The sequence below is a fragment of the Bos grunniens genome, chromosome 2 (assembly GCF_055505025.1).
Source record: "Bos grunniens cultivar Pamir isolate PY7600 chromosome 2, Bosgru_T2T1.0, whole genome shotgun sequence".
NCBI lineage: Eukaryota > Metazoa > Chordata > Mammalia > Artiodactyla > Bovidae > Bos > Bos grunniens.
Window position 1 is genome coordinate 41,172,322 of NC_141166.1, and position 16,876 is coordinate 41,189,197.

Here is a 16,876-nt window from a genome sequence, read left to right on the forward strand (position 1 = left end):
CTTCCCAGAGCAGGGATTGAACTCATGTCCTTGCACTGGCAGGCGGATTCTTATCCACTGCACCACCAGGGAAGTGTTCCCCCCACTCTTTTTAATGACACTCTATTTCTCTTGAAAGACAGAAAATAATGACTTTATTTCATAGGGTGTTGGGCTTCCACTGTGGCTCAGCTGGTAAAGAATCCGCCTGCAATGCGGGAGACCTGGGTTCAATCCCTGGGTTGGGAAGATCCCCTGGAGAAGGGAAAGGCTACCCACTCCAGTATTCTGGCCTGGAGAATTCCGTGGACTCTATAGTCCATGGGGTCGCAAAGAGTCAGACATAACTGAGCTACTTTCACTGGAGGAAGTAGGAGTCTTCCTGATGTAGTTGTATAATTTCCTCATATTTTAGAGATGGGGAAACTAAGGCCCAGGGAAATAAAGAAAGTCATCCTTCATCTCACAGTGAGTTTGCATGTTATTGATCAGGCCAAATCTCAGTTTCCCCTTCCAGTGCCCAGAAATAATTCCCTGGGGATAATCTCAAGAGAATGTGTTTCAAAACCTGGAACCCAATGCCTCAGTCCCTCCTTTTTCCTTTTTCTCATTCCTCACCTGTGCTTTGTTCAGTAATGGGCCTGCTGTAGCCAGTTCACCAGGCGGCCCATGGGCTCCTTAGAGAGAATTAGTCTTGGGCTCTTGCCTCAAGGGCCCTGATTCATTTCTAGCCATGATTGCATCATTGTGCATGTGTGTCTCTGTGTGAGACATGTGGGTGTTTCTCCAGTCATATGAAAGAGTTCGCCACAGCTATCCACCCTCCCCTCCCCACTCTGCTTTCTATCATACTCCATCAGCTATGGCTAAATAATAAAATCAAGAAGGAGGCAGCCACGAGGGACTTCATACAGACGAGAGGTCTGGTCCTCTTAAAGATTATACATGCTGCCATAGGAAACATTAAGAATTAAAATCATGATTATATTGGGTGTTTGCTTTGCGATCCTTACTAGCGTTTTGAGTCAGTGAATAAAGTGAGGTTGCTGTTTTAATTGGCTCCTTGCGAAAGTGGTTGGACAGGGTACTCAGGCTTTTTGGGGAAGTATATAGACATCTCAAGATAAAAGGTTTTATATGAGGGAAAGGTTATTGCTATTATTTTGAACTTTCAGAGTGATTTCCTTTTTGCATATTTATGATATTAATATAACTTTAATAGAAGGCTTAATGTGCAAGTTGCTAAGCACATTGCCCAATGGAAAAAACTAATGATACAACTACTGCAATGATAAAGCAGTTTTCAACTACACTTAATTATCTCTCTTTCTTTAAGTGCAATTGAAAGATTGATGAAATCTTAAAAATATGCTGGAAAAGCTTCTAGAATGAAACAGTTTAATTTTAAGATTTATGTTTTAAGTAGAGACCAGGTAATATTCTCTCTGTTTAAAAAACAAAATTAAGGTGAGATTTAAAAGTTTCATAATTGTGTGATATGTATTAGTATCAGAGAAATCGGATGTTGAAATGGACACGATGGAAAACTGAAGTGGATATATTCTTAAAAATGGTGTGAAAGTGGGAGGGAGTGTGGGAGTCCTTAGTGAAATAAATCTGACATTGACCTAAACCTATTTTAGCACTAGGCTTTGGTGTAGTCTATGCATAACTTGAGCAAAGAAAGTTTGGGCACCATTTGTTCTTTACTGGTTGAAACTGTGGCTTGGGGCTTGTAGACCATGTTTTATTAATTCTTAAGAAACTGGATATGGTCCACTGTGTCTGTGGATGGAAGTTTTATTGCAAAAACTGTTTACTGTTATGTAAGTCTGTTTCATACAACCATGTGAGTTGGTTCAGCTACATATTTACAACCTCCAGCTTTTGCTGGGTCCTCATTGCAGCCATAATCCTATGCTTCCTTTCCTGATCATTCTGAACAGCCTGGCTCATGACATAACCTACTGAAAGTGAAAGTGCTGGTCACCCAGTCATGTCCAACTCTTTGCAACCCCGTGGACTGTAGCCTGCCAGGCTCCTTTGTCTATGGAATTCTCCAGGCAAGAATACTGGAATGGGTAGCCATTCCTTTTCCAGGCGATCTTCCTGACCCAGGTACCAAACCTGGTCTCCTGCATTGCAGGCAGATTTTTTACCATCTGAGTCACCAGGGAAGCCCATAGCCTCCTAATTCACAGAATACACATATCCTGACCAGCAAGAACTCCTTCAACTTCTTTTTTCTGTCATATATAAACAGTGACAGCCACACCCTCCTTCTCTCCAAAGTCCTCCTTTGTTCAGCCTAGCCCCTCTAAGTGAGCTCTGGGTTGCAGACACTTCCACTCCCATCTCTTAAGGGGGCTCAGTTCAGGGTGCTTTACTAGGTGCTTTCAGTCACTCCTTTTCTATTGGTTTCTGTCCTCAGCACATACATACACTCAATTTCCCCCCATCTTCAAAAATATATATACAACTTTCCCTTGACTGAGAGTGTCCTAGCTACTGTAAGACTCCTTTCCATATATAGTCATAAGTGTAGCTTATTCTACTTCCTTATGTTTCATTTATAACTTAGCTTAGCTCAACCTTACTTCCATCCCCATCACTAATCATGAAATACTTTCACCCAAATCATTTAGCGTCTTCTAAACTCCAAATCCAATAGGGTTTTTGTTAGGCCTCTGATTATTTGGCATTCTGGGGTGTTCGCTTAGAGAAAAATCTTCCACGTGATCTCTTTCTCACATCCCACATCTGATCGAACAGCAAATTCTGTCAGCTCTACTTCTAAAATCCATCCAGAATTCAACTACTTCTCAACATCCCACTGCCACCTGGTCCAAGTTAGGATGACTTCTTGCCTGGATTACTGCAATGGTCTCTTAACTGGTCTCCCAGCCCCTTCCCTCACCCTCCTATACTCTGTTATCCTGCAGCCAAAGAGTTTCATGCTTAAATTAGGTCATGCTATTTCTCTCCTCAACCCTCTCCAATGACTGTCAACTCACTCTGAGTAACAAAGTTCTTAGTAGAAGCCACAGGGCCCTACAGGATCCTCCCCTTATTCCTGTTTTTAGCTCTTACAGTTTCTTTTGCCTCTCCCAGACCAAGACTAGCATAAAGATCACAAAAATTGTCTGGGGTGCAAAATTGAAGAAGGTTCCCTCTCTCCATCTTGTATGTCATTCTTAAAATGATTATTGACAACTATGGACAACTTCTTAAAATCCCTAAGTTGCCTGGTTTACCTTTAGTTTCTTTGACTTTCTCCTGAATTTCATCCTCACTCCCATCTAAGCAGCATGGTGTAATCATGCAATGGTCAGGTTTTGCTGTGCAGATATGGAGCTAGAGTGCTTGAGTTCAGTTTCTAGAACCATGTGGCCCTAGACAATTATTTCAACATTCTAAGCTTCGATTTCCTCATTTGGAAAATTGAAATAATAATGTTTACTCTGTAGTGTTGTTGTCTGATTAAATAAGTCATATAAGCATTTAGCATGATGCCTGGCATACAAGTGCTCAGTAAACATTCATTATTATAGTAATAACAACATCATTCCTCCTGTGTGTATCCACTTAAAGCCCACTGTCCTCTCTAGTAAACTAATTGAGTTTTTCCAGAACAACTGCAAAACAATTCCTGATAGAAATTAACTGATTTTGTCTTTAAAGGCAAAGAAGAGGAATGACATAGTTCACATTCCTTTTCTTACAGGAAAAATGTTAAGGGTCACACTTTTGCCAAGAAACTTGAAGACCAAAGTTAATTAAAACATTATTCCTAGAAAGAAAGAGGAACATGACATTCACAAAATTCCCTTATCAAATCACATGCTGAAGTTATACAGTATCAGTGACATACAAGATGGAAGAGAAATTATAATCACATGTGTGAGGACCAGCAGAGATTTTTACTTGGCACATAGTGGGCTGAATCTTGGCATATGAGTGGTATATATGGATGAAGTGTTTGATGACTTTAAATTATATTTTTCTAAAACTCCAGGCTACTGGGAGGGAATTTGTTTAGCTAACAATGATTTTGTGAGTCATTCTATGAGATGCACTAGTAGGGTTTATACTGATGGAACACAAGCTGTGGGCTCAGCAAGGAACTCTGTGTGTTCCTTCTGCCTAGAATATTCTTTCTTCAGATTCCATCATGACTGTCTCCTTTTTATCAGTTAGGTTCCAGTGCCTTAATCTCCAGGAGTCAGAACTCCTAACAGTCATTCTCCATCTCATTACACTGTGTTATTTTTGACTGACAGTTGCAGTCAGAGAAGGGAGTGTGGTCATCTTTCTGCTTCTTTTCTACTCTTCCCTCTGCATATATCTAACCTTGCTTTCTGACACTACAAGTGCTGAAGCTCAGGGAAGTACTTTGTAAATGGTCAATGCTTTCTCTTTCCCTCCTGGACACTCTTCTGGCTTCTTTGGAGACACTGCTGGTGTTCCCTTAACCTGAAGTTCCCTTCATAAGTGACTAAATTTCTACTGTGGCAGTGGATGGGAACCCTAGGAGAAACCTAGACGGTGTATTAAAAAGCAGAGACGTCACCTCCTGACAAAGGTCCATGTATTCAAGGCTATGGTCTTTCCAGTAGTCATGTACAGATGTGAGAGTTGGACCATAAGGAAGGCTGTGTCAAAGAATTGATGCTTTTGAGCTGTGGTGCTGGAGAAGACTGTTGAGAATCCCTTGGACTGCAAGGAGATCAAACTAGTCAATCCTAAAGAAAATCAACCCTGAATATTCATTGGAAGGGTTGATGCTGAAGCTGAAGCGCCAATATTTTGGCCACCTGATGCAAACAGCCAACTCAGTGGAAAAGGCACCCATGCTGGGAAAGATTGAAGGCAGATGGAGAAGAGGGCAACAGAGGTTGAGATGGTTGGATGGCATCACCAGTTCAATGGACATGAACTTGGGCAAACTCTGGAAGATAGTGAGGGACAGCGAGGCCTGGTGTGCTGCAGTCCATGGGGTCACAAAGAGTCAGACATGACTTCATGACTGAACAACAACAACAAATGGAAACCCTCAACCTGGCCTCACTGCCTAGCTACAACAACAAAAATATCTCAAGTCAGTCTCATTTTCCTGCTCTCTCAACCCATTTTCAGGCAATGAATCTTTTCCTATCCCTTTGGTGTGGTAGCATTGGTCTTATATTTGGAAACAAATTTTGGGAAGGAGGGTCCATCTTGCAAGGGACCCACAAAAATTGGTACAGTAAGCAGGGTGACCACATTATTTAATGTGTTTGACATTAGTATAGCCCTCCTAGCTCTCTTATGGTTGCTGTTTACATGATATACCTTTTTCCATCTGTTTACTTTCAATTTACTTGTATCTTTCAATATAAGGTATTTAATGTCTTCTACCAGCAGATAGTTGGATTTTGTTTTTTGTTTTTTAAATCCAATCTGATAATCTCTTTTTGATTAGATTGTTTAACTCATTCATGTTCAATGTTATCATTGATATAGTTGGACTTACATCTGACATTCTGATGTTTTGTTCTCTGTGTCTCATGTCTTTTTTCCTGTTGTTTTTCTGTCTCTTTTACTACCTTTTTTTTTTTTTTTTTTAGAAAGTAGACTCAGGATGGGGAACACATGTATACCTGTGGCGGATTCATTTTGATATTTGGCAAAACTAATACAATTATGTAAAGTTTAAAAATAAAATAAAATTAAAAAAAAAAAAAAGAAAGTAGACTTTATTTTTCAGAATAGGACTCCGGGAGTTGGTGATGGACAAGGAGGCCTGGAGTGCTGTGGTTCATAGGGTCACAAAGAGTCAGACAAACTAAAAAGTGACTGAACTGACTGACTGACTACATTTATAGAAAAATTTAGAAAATATTAGAGTCCCTATATATGCCACCACTAATTTTCCCTATTGGTAACTTCTTACATTAGTATAATACATTTGTTACAATTAAAGAACCAGTATTCCCAGTGGTAAAGAATCTGCCTGCTAATGCAGGAGACGCAGTTTCAATCCCTGGGTCAGGAAGATCCCCTAGAGAAGGACACGGCAATCCACTCCAGTATTCTTCCCTGGGAAATCCCATGGACAGAGGAGACTGGCGGGCTACATACAGTCCACGGGATCACAAAGAGTCAGATATGACTTAGCAATGAAACAATGACAACAATTGATATATTAAGTAAATTCCATAGTTGATTTAGATTGTCTTAGTTTTTAAAAAAAATTTTAAAAGCTTTTTAAAAATTTAAGCTTTAAAAAACTGAAAGCTATCATTTTGGCCACTCAAAAATGTACAGTTCAGTAGCATTTAGTACATTTATATTGTTGTCTACCCATCACCACCATCCATCTTTTCATCTTCCCAAACTGAAACTCTGTACCTATTAAATACTAGCTCCAACCGTCACTCTGCTCAGCCCCTGTCAACCACCATTCTGTTTTCTATCACCATGAATTTGACTAACTAGCTACCTCATATAAGGAGAATTATGAAATATTTGTCCTTTCATGTCTGGTTTATCTCATTTAGCATCATGTCTTCAAACTTCATCAATGTCAAAGTTTTCTTCCTTTATAAGACTGAATAATATTCCACTGTTTGTACATACCAGATTTTGTTTATTCATCTGTTGATGACCAGTTGGATTGCTTCCACCTTTTGTCCATTGGAAGTAATGCCGCTGTGAACATGAGCACACAAATATCTGAGTTCTGCTCTTGACTCTTTTGGGTATGTACCCCAGATTTCCTTAGTTTTTACTTATTTTCTTTCCTCTATGATACCATCTATGATACAACATTATATTTGGAAATATGAACATATATTTGTAACAAATATACAAATTTGAACATTATATTTGTAATGTAATACAATATTATATTAGTTTCCTCTTAGGAGTGACAGCTCTCAGACTTTCCTTATTTTTGATGATCTTGATAGTTTTGAAGAATGCTAAGATGCTCCTCTATTGAAATTTGTCTAGTGTTTTTCTTATGATTAAACTGGCATTATAGGGTTTACTTGATCATAGAGATCAAGGGCCGTTTTCATTACATCATGTCAAGATACATACTATCAGCCTGACTCATCATTGTTGATCTTGACCTTGATCATTTGGCTGAGATAATGTTTCTCAGGTTTCTCCACCATAAAGGTACTCTCACCTAGCTGTATCTTCTATATTGATTCTTTGGAAGGAGGTCAGCAGTCTACACGTAGGGAATGGGAAGTTAGGTTCCCTCATTAGGAACAGAATATCTACATAATTTATTTGGAATTCTCCTGCCAGGAGATTTTTCTCTTCTCCCTATTTATTTACTTATTCAATCATTTTTATATCAGTGTGGGCACATGATATTTATTTTTATGCTATGGGCTATAATCTAATGCCATTTTATTTATTTATTTTGCTCAAATGATTCTAACCTTGGCCACTGGGAGCTCTCTCAATCGGTTCCTATATTCCTTTGGCGTATCTCTATCAATGTAGGGTTTTAATTTATTTTTTAGCACTTCCTTATTTCTGTCATTGCAAAATACTCCAGGTTCATCTTGTATATTTCTTGCCCCTGTCCTAGAATCAGTCATTTGTCCAAGAAAATCCTGTTTCCTTTTGGTTGAGAAGAGTATTAGAAACCAAGATCTGGGAGCTAGGTGTGCTTATTACTATTGTTTTGCATGTCTCACATTTTTTTTTGGAAACTGAATTTCTTGGTAGTATATTATAGCAACTCTAGATACCAATTCCCTTCCTTACTCCCAAGGGATGGTGGTGGTTGTTGGCTTTGTCAGTTGTTGATTTGTTTAGTGATTTGGCTGAACTAATCATGTGGCATCTATTTCCCCCTCAATGGGCAGCCCCTTTAATCCATACTTACATTTTCCCCCTTGTTTTTGCTTTTAAGCCTGTCTACCTAAGGGCTTCCCTGGTGGCTCAGACGGTAAAGAATCTGCCTGCAGTGCAGGAGACCTGGGTTCAATCCCTGGGTCGGGAAGATCCCCTGGAGAAGGAAATGGCAACTCAATCCAGTATTCTGACCTAGAGAATCCCATGGAGAGAGGAGCCTGGCAGGCTGTAGTCCATGGGGTTGCAAAGAGTCAGACACGACTGAGCAACTCACACTTTCACTTTTCTTCACCTAAGTAAGGGTCATCCCTAGGTCTGGGTTGGCATAAGCCACTTATTGGCCAAAGGTAGTACTTATCTCCCTTAGCCAGTCAGATTTTTGCTGTATATTTTATGACATCCATGTGGCTTCGAGGCTGCTATTACAGTTCAGGGAATTTGTGTTTATTGCCCTATGTTCAGTGAAGGACTTATAGCTTGGAGCTTCTTTCTCTGATTGTTCCCAGGAGGGCTCAGCCTTGGGGATGCCCATAATCTGCCAGTTTGTTAGGGGCGAGTGTGATTTTAGTTTTAAACCTAGGTGTCACCCTGGATCAGAATTCCTACTCTTCATGGTTTGGTCAGGGGGTGTATTTAAGCCCCTTGTGCCAGCAAGGCTTCCATCCTGGACTCTGACTGCTCCCAGGAGGGCTTTTCCTGGCTGCTCTTTTCCCAGTTCTCTCTGTTAAACTTCTGGCTGCTCTGCTGTTTTGCATGTCTTCAGGAGCTATCCTTCTCCTGTTAATTACTCTCTACCAAGATCTGCAATTACTCTCTACCAAGATCTTCACTGGTGGCTCAGAGGTTAAAGCGTCTGCCTCCAATGCGGGACACCTGGGTTTGATCCCTGGGTTGGGAAGATACCCTGGAGAAGGAAATGGCAACCCACTCCAGTATTCTTGCCTGGAGAATCCCATGGACGGAAGAGCCTGGTAGGCTACAGTCCACGGGGTCACAAAGAGTCAGACACGACTGAGCAACTTCACCTTCACCTTCAAGATCTCCAATGTTTCTTAAAACACCCTTAAGCATAGAGATCTCTACTTCCTTTTCCAAATGATTAACACCCTCAGGCAGAGTTTCAGGATCCTTCATCCTTCAGGTCTGCCTCACCTCCTGGGTGGGACCCTCATGCTGCTACACTAGAACTCTACTCCAGTTCTATGAGGGCACTGGTTGGGGATGGGGCAGTGCCAGCCCCTGGCCTTCTCAGCTTGCCCTTTCTGAACGGAACCTCTATAATGGAGCTGGGGCAAGGGTGATCAGGGTCCTTGTACTTTCGGTGAGCTACAACTGGCGCAGGACTTGGCAAGGCGCCCCATCCCCTAGATCTTTCTTCCTAGGAATAGAGCTTCTGCAACAGTGGGCTAGTGTATGAGAAATATTGCTGGCAACATGCCACTCCTGGGGTGAAATCATAGCCCAGACGGTGCACTTTAGGGAGAGGAGGCCCCTCTCTTCTTTGCTGCACATGCCCAGGATATGGGAGTTAAAGGAGCAGATGGTGGCAGACATGTCATAGATGCTTGTTCTTATGCAATTCAGCAGATTATTTTGCATGAGTATTTCTCCTTTTGCTCTATGCCCTTAAGATAATTTCCAGAGACATTAAATGATTTTACTTTAATTTTTGTAATTTTCTGTATCTAAATTGTTGTGATGCTAGGGAGAATTCACTGGGAGTCCCATTCACCATATTTTAATGATCTTTTACACCAACAATATGTTCCCTACCATAAATACTTGACACAGTCTTCCACCATGTTAATGTTGCTGCTGCCATGGATTGCTTGGTGGGGAGTGGGGTCTGAGAAACAATGAGAATGCGAGAGCTATGGGAGAGCTAAGGAAACAACTGGCCCTACCACCACTGGGGAAGGAAACAGGTTTTAATTTTATCAGGGGCTTCTGATTGTAATTCAGGTTGATGATCATCACCTTGGTCTTCTTACTACATTCATTCTAGCCTTCTGGGGATCCTAATATAGCCATCTGATGTTTCCTCAGGCATCTGAACTAATATCAGCACCAAATAGCATCTGTTCACTGTGAGGAGAGAAAATGCACTTTAATTGTAGCAGGAGGAATCTGGGCTAAATGTGAGGAGATAGTCCCTGATCAAAAGCGTCAGCCTGAGAGGTCTTTTTCAAGTGAAAATCAGATCATGCCTCTCTGCTGCTTCAAGCCCTCCAATGGCTGCCCAATGCAATTAGAATAAAGTCCAATCTCCTAACCAAAACCTACATTTCATTTCACTCTCTGTCATTCACATGGTTCAGTAACTCGGCCTTTCTTTCTGTCTTTCAAGTCCACCAGGCTCGCTCCTACCCTAGGAGCTTTGCATTCTCTACCTGGAATGCCCTTTATCAAATCTCCACATGGGTAACTGTGAGCAACTGTCTTAATTCCAAGTTTACCTTCTCAGGAGGACTTCCTGGACCATGATATCTAAGGTAGGTTCCCCACACCCTCACTCTTTATTGTTCACTATTCCTTATTAACCTGCTTTCACTGTCCTACTAGAGTGTAACTTCTAGGAAGCAAGAATCTTGATGACTCTTAGTTATGCTGTCTGCTCTCACCTAAGTACTAGAAGTGCTTCCTATCCAGTGGGAATTTAATAAATTCAAAGAATAAAAGGAGGAATGAAAACATGGGTGGGATGAATGTCCGTGGTTTTCTTTTTAGATTTTAAATAAATGAATAAAATACTCTCTTGATGTCTCAGAAGAAGGGCCTAGATGAGATTTCATGTTGAGCTCTTGCAATGCAAGAATTCATTTTTACTAGCAGAAGAGTGCTTTATAGAAAGTGGCAGCCTGAAGTGTTTTCCAGGGAAGTAAATCCTCCAAACAAGAACAATTCAAAATATATTCAGCTATTCAGTTGTTTGGGTCCTGGTTTTTAGTTTCACTCTGGCCCCGAGACAGTTTCATGTACACTTGTGCCCTGTTTTGTTATAACACCCAAGGACAGGCACAGTATGAGGATAGCTCACTGTTGACCTCATATACTTGCGATTGAAATAACTTTGAATATTATGACTCATGGAAGACACAGAAACCCCGAATAATGCTGGCTTTATCAACTGAAACAAATCCTGGTTCCTTTCTATTTCGTCAACCAATTGCATTTGGTGTTTCTAGTCTCTTTTAGTCTGAAACTTATCCCACCCCCCCTTTTCCCCATGACATCACTTTTTGAGAAGCTAGGCCTGTTATCTTGTAGAACTTCCCAAATTCTGAATTTTTCTTATTGTTCTATTGTGATGTTCCCTCTGTTCCCTATACTTCTTGTAAACTGGAAGTTAGGTCAAAGGTTTAGTTCAGTTCAGGTTGTCAAGAGCTCTTCAAAAGTGATCCATACTGCGTCATAGCAGGAGGCGTGGAAGGTTAGGATATTCTACTACTAGTGATGCTAAAGTTTTTAAAGTTCTTTAATTTCAGTGTTTCTATAAGAAAACAGTTTATGTTTTGGACAGTAGAGAGCTCCTTTGTACTAAAAGTAAGGTGGTTTGCAGCTTACAAAATAGACACAAGCAACAGTTTGCAAGAGTAGTCTAAATGATGACTCATTATCCATTATTCCATCAGTGATGGGGGAGACACGACTGGATGTCAAAGGGACTTGAGAAATAGCTGAGGTCAGACTACCTCTGCCCTGGAGGATGAGCAAATTGCCATGTGTCCTGGATCCTGGCAATAACTTCAGGGAAGTGGACTTGGGAGTCTGGGGGACACCCGGTAAAGGGGTTAGGAGGTTGGTAGTAAAGTTCAGTCACCTGTCCCCACCTGCTCTTCCCCTAAATTTTAGGAAAATCTTCAGGAAAATAATTAAACAGCCAGAGTGGAAATTCTGGCCCTACTGCTTGTACTGCTGTTATTTCAAGTGCAACGACTTTACATTTATCTATTTGATTTAAAAAACTGGTTCTTGCTTTAAAAAGCTTCGGGGCACCAGAACAGTAAAATTGTCCAATAAAATACTTAAATCAGTTGACAGCACCACATTTAAAAACACGGTGTATCACAACGTAACATAAATGCCATGACCAGTATGAGATTCCCTTTGGCTACACAAATTTTTAAGGACAGGCTTTACAGTGGATTTAACACATGTAAACCTGCATCTGGTTGAACCAGTGAAGGCAGATGGCATGATAGCAAAGCATGTCTTCACGGTTCAACCAGACCTAGGCTGAACAAGGAGGGGAGCTAATAAAAATGCAAAATTACTATCAAAGCTAACTTTTGATAGTGCATTGGGCTAAGAGACTCACATTCCATGTATCATCTAATTGTCACAACAAAGCTGTAAAGGAACTGTGAACTTATCCTCATTTTACAGGTGAGTAAGCCAAGGCACAAACTGAGACACAGAGAGGTTAAGCAAACGTTCCAGTGTCACTGCTTGATGATAAAGCTGGGATTTGAACCCAGACATGTTGGTTCTAGAAGCTATACTTTTAATGTTTTAAATTTCTACTGCAAACTGACTGCATTCATTCATTCAATCACTTAATGACTATACAGGTGCATGTCCATGGGCATGCATCTTACTCTGTGCCAGGCATTTCATTTTACTGGGCTCTGGAATGAAATGAAAATCCAAAACACACGGGACTCCTCAATTCAAGCTGACCCTAAATAGTAAAGGCTTGGGATTTGTAGAGAAAATCTGATGAGGGGGCCACATATCAGCAAGTTATGTAACTGCTAGTGGAGGCATTTCAGGTTAGGAAGTCTTTCCAGTCTAACCATTCCATGGGCTCTCTGTTATTAACATTTACTGGCATTTTGGAGGTCTGTTAAAGTTGATCACAGTGTAGACAATGTACAAACATAAGAACAGGCTCAAGGAAGCTACTGTTACAAGAAAGGAGTGATGGAGGAAGGATCACGAGGCAAGAGGTTTACTTGAAAAGTATCTCCCATATGAATTGCTCATGTTTGCTGTGTTTTCTTTCAAGAACAGAAACTAAATAAACATAACAAGAAAAATGCCCACTTTAACAGAACACATTTATGTTTCCATTTTGGACAAAAGAATTTTTTATGCGGAGATAAGGTGGCTTATTTCAGAGAGGGATGTTTCAACAATAGCAATGCAAACAGAAGAGACTTCTTTTCATTTGCACTGTCTGATTGAAAGCTTATCAAACTTATACAAGTGCACAGACTATGAGGTGAAAACACACTTGATTTTTTTTTTTTAAGACCAATAAGACAGCAACATTTGTCATTGTTTTGGACTTTATAGCGTTCAAACTGCTTTCAGATACCTTATCAGAAATAGTGTATGTGTATCTTTTCATCCTCACTGGATTCTCTCATCCTCACTCACCTCCTGGCCTGGACTCAGCTCCTTGTTCTGAGGAGCTGCCCTTCCTGAAGCTGTGGGGCTGTGGGGTGTCACCACTGTGGTCAATCTTCCACAGGCCTGGAGACTTTGGCTCTTTCAGAAATTTTCAGACTTGGACAAACTTTCAGACTATGCTCTTTCAGAAGGACGTAGGAGTAGACTTTCTGGGTACTTTCAAGGGGTAGAGGCATGGGGCAATCCGGAAGTACGGGGCAGTAAGTTTTTCAATGGGTGAATATTCATCATGCCTCATCTTTCCTTGATGGGTTGTCTCAAGGTCTAGTTTCTCCATGGATATCTCACATAATCCTGCAAATATATCTGTCAAGTAACTGGTGGTGACACGATGGCTTCACATGAAGTGCTGGTCAATGCAGTAACGCATCATCTTTTCATTTCTTCCTGTTTTTCTTGTCTTGTTTCCTTTTGCCTTCAATCTGGATGCTCTAGAGTTGTACCCTCTAAATAAAGCACCAGTACTTAATCCCTGCTTCAGGCTCTGTTAGGTCTCATACACATATTTATTTCAGACTCTCTCCGCACTTTGAAGCAGACAAGTATGTTAGTGTTAGTCATAAGATGAGAAAACTGAGGCTCAGAAAGTTTAAGTGATTAGTCTGAGATTACACTCATTTATGTGTTCATTCATTCACTTATTTATTTAACAGACATTTCTCAAGCACATTCTGTATGCTGATGGAGTCTAAGACAGACTAGGCTTCTGTCTTCATGGAATTTAAATTTTAAGTTTGAGGAGACAGATGGCATGTAAGTACCATTAATGTCTGCTAAATGAATGAATTAATGAGCAAATGAAAGATTCTTATCTTTCCCAGGATGACTGACATGAAAGTGTTCATCACTCAGTCAGGTCTGTCTCTGCTACCCCATGGACTATAGCTCACCAGGCTTCTCTGTTCATGGAATTCTCTAGGCAATAATACTAGAGTGGGTTGCCATTCCCTTCTCCAGGGGATCTTCTTGACCCAGGGAATTGAACCCAGGACTTCGAGAGATCAAAAAAACATATCAAATCTCAAATTATTTTCCTCATATAACCATTTTTGGGGGTACTATTGCTTTATTGTTGCTAAGTCATTTCAGTCGTGTCCGACTCTGTGTGACCCCATAGATGGCAGCCCACCAGGCTCCCCCGTCCCTGGGATTCTCCAGGCAAGAACACTGGGGTGGGTTGCCATTTCCTTCTCTAATGCATGAAAGTGGAAAGTGAAAACTGAAAGTGAAGTCGCTCAGTCATGTCCGACTCTTAGCCACCCCATGGACTGCAGCCCACCAGGCTCCTCAGTTCATTGGGCTTCTCCAGGCAAGAGTACTGGAGTGGGTCGCCACTGCCTTCTCCGAATGATTAGTAGGCTCCTTTTAGGACAACACAGGCAGAGGGAACAAAGGTATGAAGACAACCAGGTGTAAACAAGCCCAGTGACTTCAGAAATAGAAAGAAGGCTGGTGCAGCTGGAAGTAAAGTGTGAGAGGGAGAGAAGTGTGGGATAGGGTAGAATGATGAGTAACAGCCAGGGCATACAGAGTTCTGAATATGGGTTATGGCTTATCATAAAGGCAGTAGGAAGCTACAGGAAGATTTTAAGTGATATGATTAACATGACTGCTAAGTGGTAATTCTCAGACTTTCTGACTCTTGGACCTAAAGACTTCTACATGAAGCAGGTGTCAGAGTTTGGACTAGAAGGCAAGCTCTGAGGCTCTGACTTTTGATGGACTGAAGCAAGTTTCATAATGATGACTCAGCTATGAAGCCCTCTGGTGATGCAGAAATATGTCTCCAATGGCACACCTTCCAATACAATAGATGAAGCGGCAGACTCATGGAGTCACTTCCACCCAAATAGGCCTTTATTGTTCCATTTATAGACTGGGAATGATATAACCTCTTATCCAGTAATGAGGTGGAGGGGCAGAGACCTACACGTCCTTGGGAGCAGGGAGCATGTGACCTCGGGCAGCTGAGAATCATCTGTGGTTCAAATCAGTCTGAGTAATCCAGGCATCAGATAGGGAGTGTCTATCCTGATAATTCCATAAGTGAAAATTATGATATTGCCTTGTCTAGTGTAAGAGAACTGGCTGATTATATTCAGTGACAAGACAGGTGTCAGCATGGGTTTCACATTGTTTTGGACATTATCCAGAAAAGTCACAGGCAAGATAGGTAAATGCAACCTGATTAATAAAGTTCTGCTTAATTTTTGTTTGTTATTTTTGTATGAAAAGGATGATGGATTTTCCTACATGGGAGGCCTTTGCAAGGGACTCTGTGATCCTCAATAAATGGGCAGGGGACTGCCAGTATTGGGTCACTGTCCTGAAGAGAATTCAGGACTTATCCAAAGGCTTGAAGCTTGGCTCGCCCTTTACCTCTCAACTTCTATTTCCCTAAAAGAGAATGCCAGCCTGGGGACACAGCTCCCCTTTTCCCTAGGATGCCTCCCTCTAGGAACTGTGGACTTTCAGTCCTCAAGCCTTTGCTAACTCAGGAGCCCTGTGCCTTTGCATCACGAGTCCCCAGTGTGGACACCCCTTAGTTCCCAGCCCATTCTTTCTTCTGACTTTGCAGCTCTCAATCCAATAGTTTGCCTTGAGGCCAGCAAAGACTGTCCTTTTTGAGCTGACCACTAAGTGACATTTCGATGTTACTAATGTGTATTCATCTGCTCCCTTTCTTCTCCCAAAAGCAGTCAGGGAGACAAACATTGCAGAAAAGAGATTATGGGAACTGACTGGTGATCTCGTAGGTGGGGGAAGGGAGAGAGGAAATTGAAAACGAGGTGAGCTTGGTGGAGCAGAGGACGTGGAGAAGACGCCCAGGAAAGCTGATAAACAACAGTGTCTGCGCATCCCAGAATCACACCTTCTCTGAGTCTGCTGTTTCACCAGCCTGCCCCCACCAGCCCGGCGCCTCTTAGCAATTCCCCAGCTGTCAGCTCCCTACCTGCCTGGCTCTGGCTGCTCGGCTCAGAGCTGCTCCCCTGGGCCTCTCGCTGGCTTGTCAGTGGGCTGCGTCAGCATCACGCCACACTGTCTCCCGTTGGCCCGGTGATCAACGCCTGACGGGCCGGCCCTCTCTCCCTTCTCAGCTGGGGCCAATGGGAGTCAGGGGAAGGTTTTGGTTACAAATGAAAATAAAATAAATAAGTCATACTCCTGCACTCAGGAGTCTGGGAGAAACATCTTCATGGACTCGTAAATCTTTCCTTTTAAATTTGTCCTTCTCCTTCTAGATGCCCCTCCCAACCCCCTGCACACCCTTGGCTGCCCCTCAGAGTGCAGGGAATGCAAAATGCGAGGCTTGGGCGTGGGCTAGATGTTAGTATCTCCCCCTCCGCAAGAACCCCCAAAGGCATTTGTGCTGTGCTCTGTGTGTGTGTGTGTGTGAAGAGAGGAACCAGCTAAACAGAATCCAGGCCAGTGACAGCTTGTCCCCAGCCCTACTCTTCTGACCTTGTCAGTAAGACACCCAGCCCACTCCCAAGGCTCCCCCCTCAACCTGGCTACATTACCCCCAAAGTTCTTGGTTTCTTTCTTTCTTTCCATTACAGGGGGTTCTGATGATTAAATGCAACACTCTATTTTAAGATGCCTAGAAGTTTTTCTAAATGTGTAT

The 16,876-nt window shown here is 41.8% G+C and overlaps 1 long non-coding RNA gene across 6 annotated transcripts in view; it reads right to left on the reverse strand.

Moving 5' to 3' along the window:
- The window catches only part of LOC147377957 (uncharacterized), a 31,802-nt gene extending 15,326 nt beyond the window's left edge, over nt 1-16,476 (reverse strand). Inside the window, exons 1-3 of one of the 6 annotated variants that reach the window (XR_015143204.1) lie at nt 16,205-16,476; nt 13,219-13,697; nt 6,598-6,669 (exon numbers count right to left, since the gene is read on the reverse strand). This is a non-coding gene — a long non-coding RNA (uncharacterized LOC147377957). The remainder of the gene's footprint in view (nt 1-6,597; nt 6,670-13,218; nt 13,698-16,204) is intronic. The other 5 variants (XR_015143198.1, XR_015143199.1, XR_015143195.1 and 2 more) reach the window with 5 other exon arrangements.
- Nucleotides 16,477-16,876: the final 400 nt, after the last annotated feature.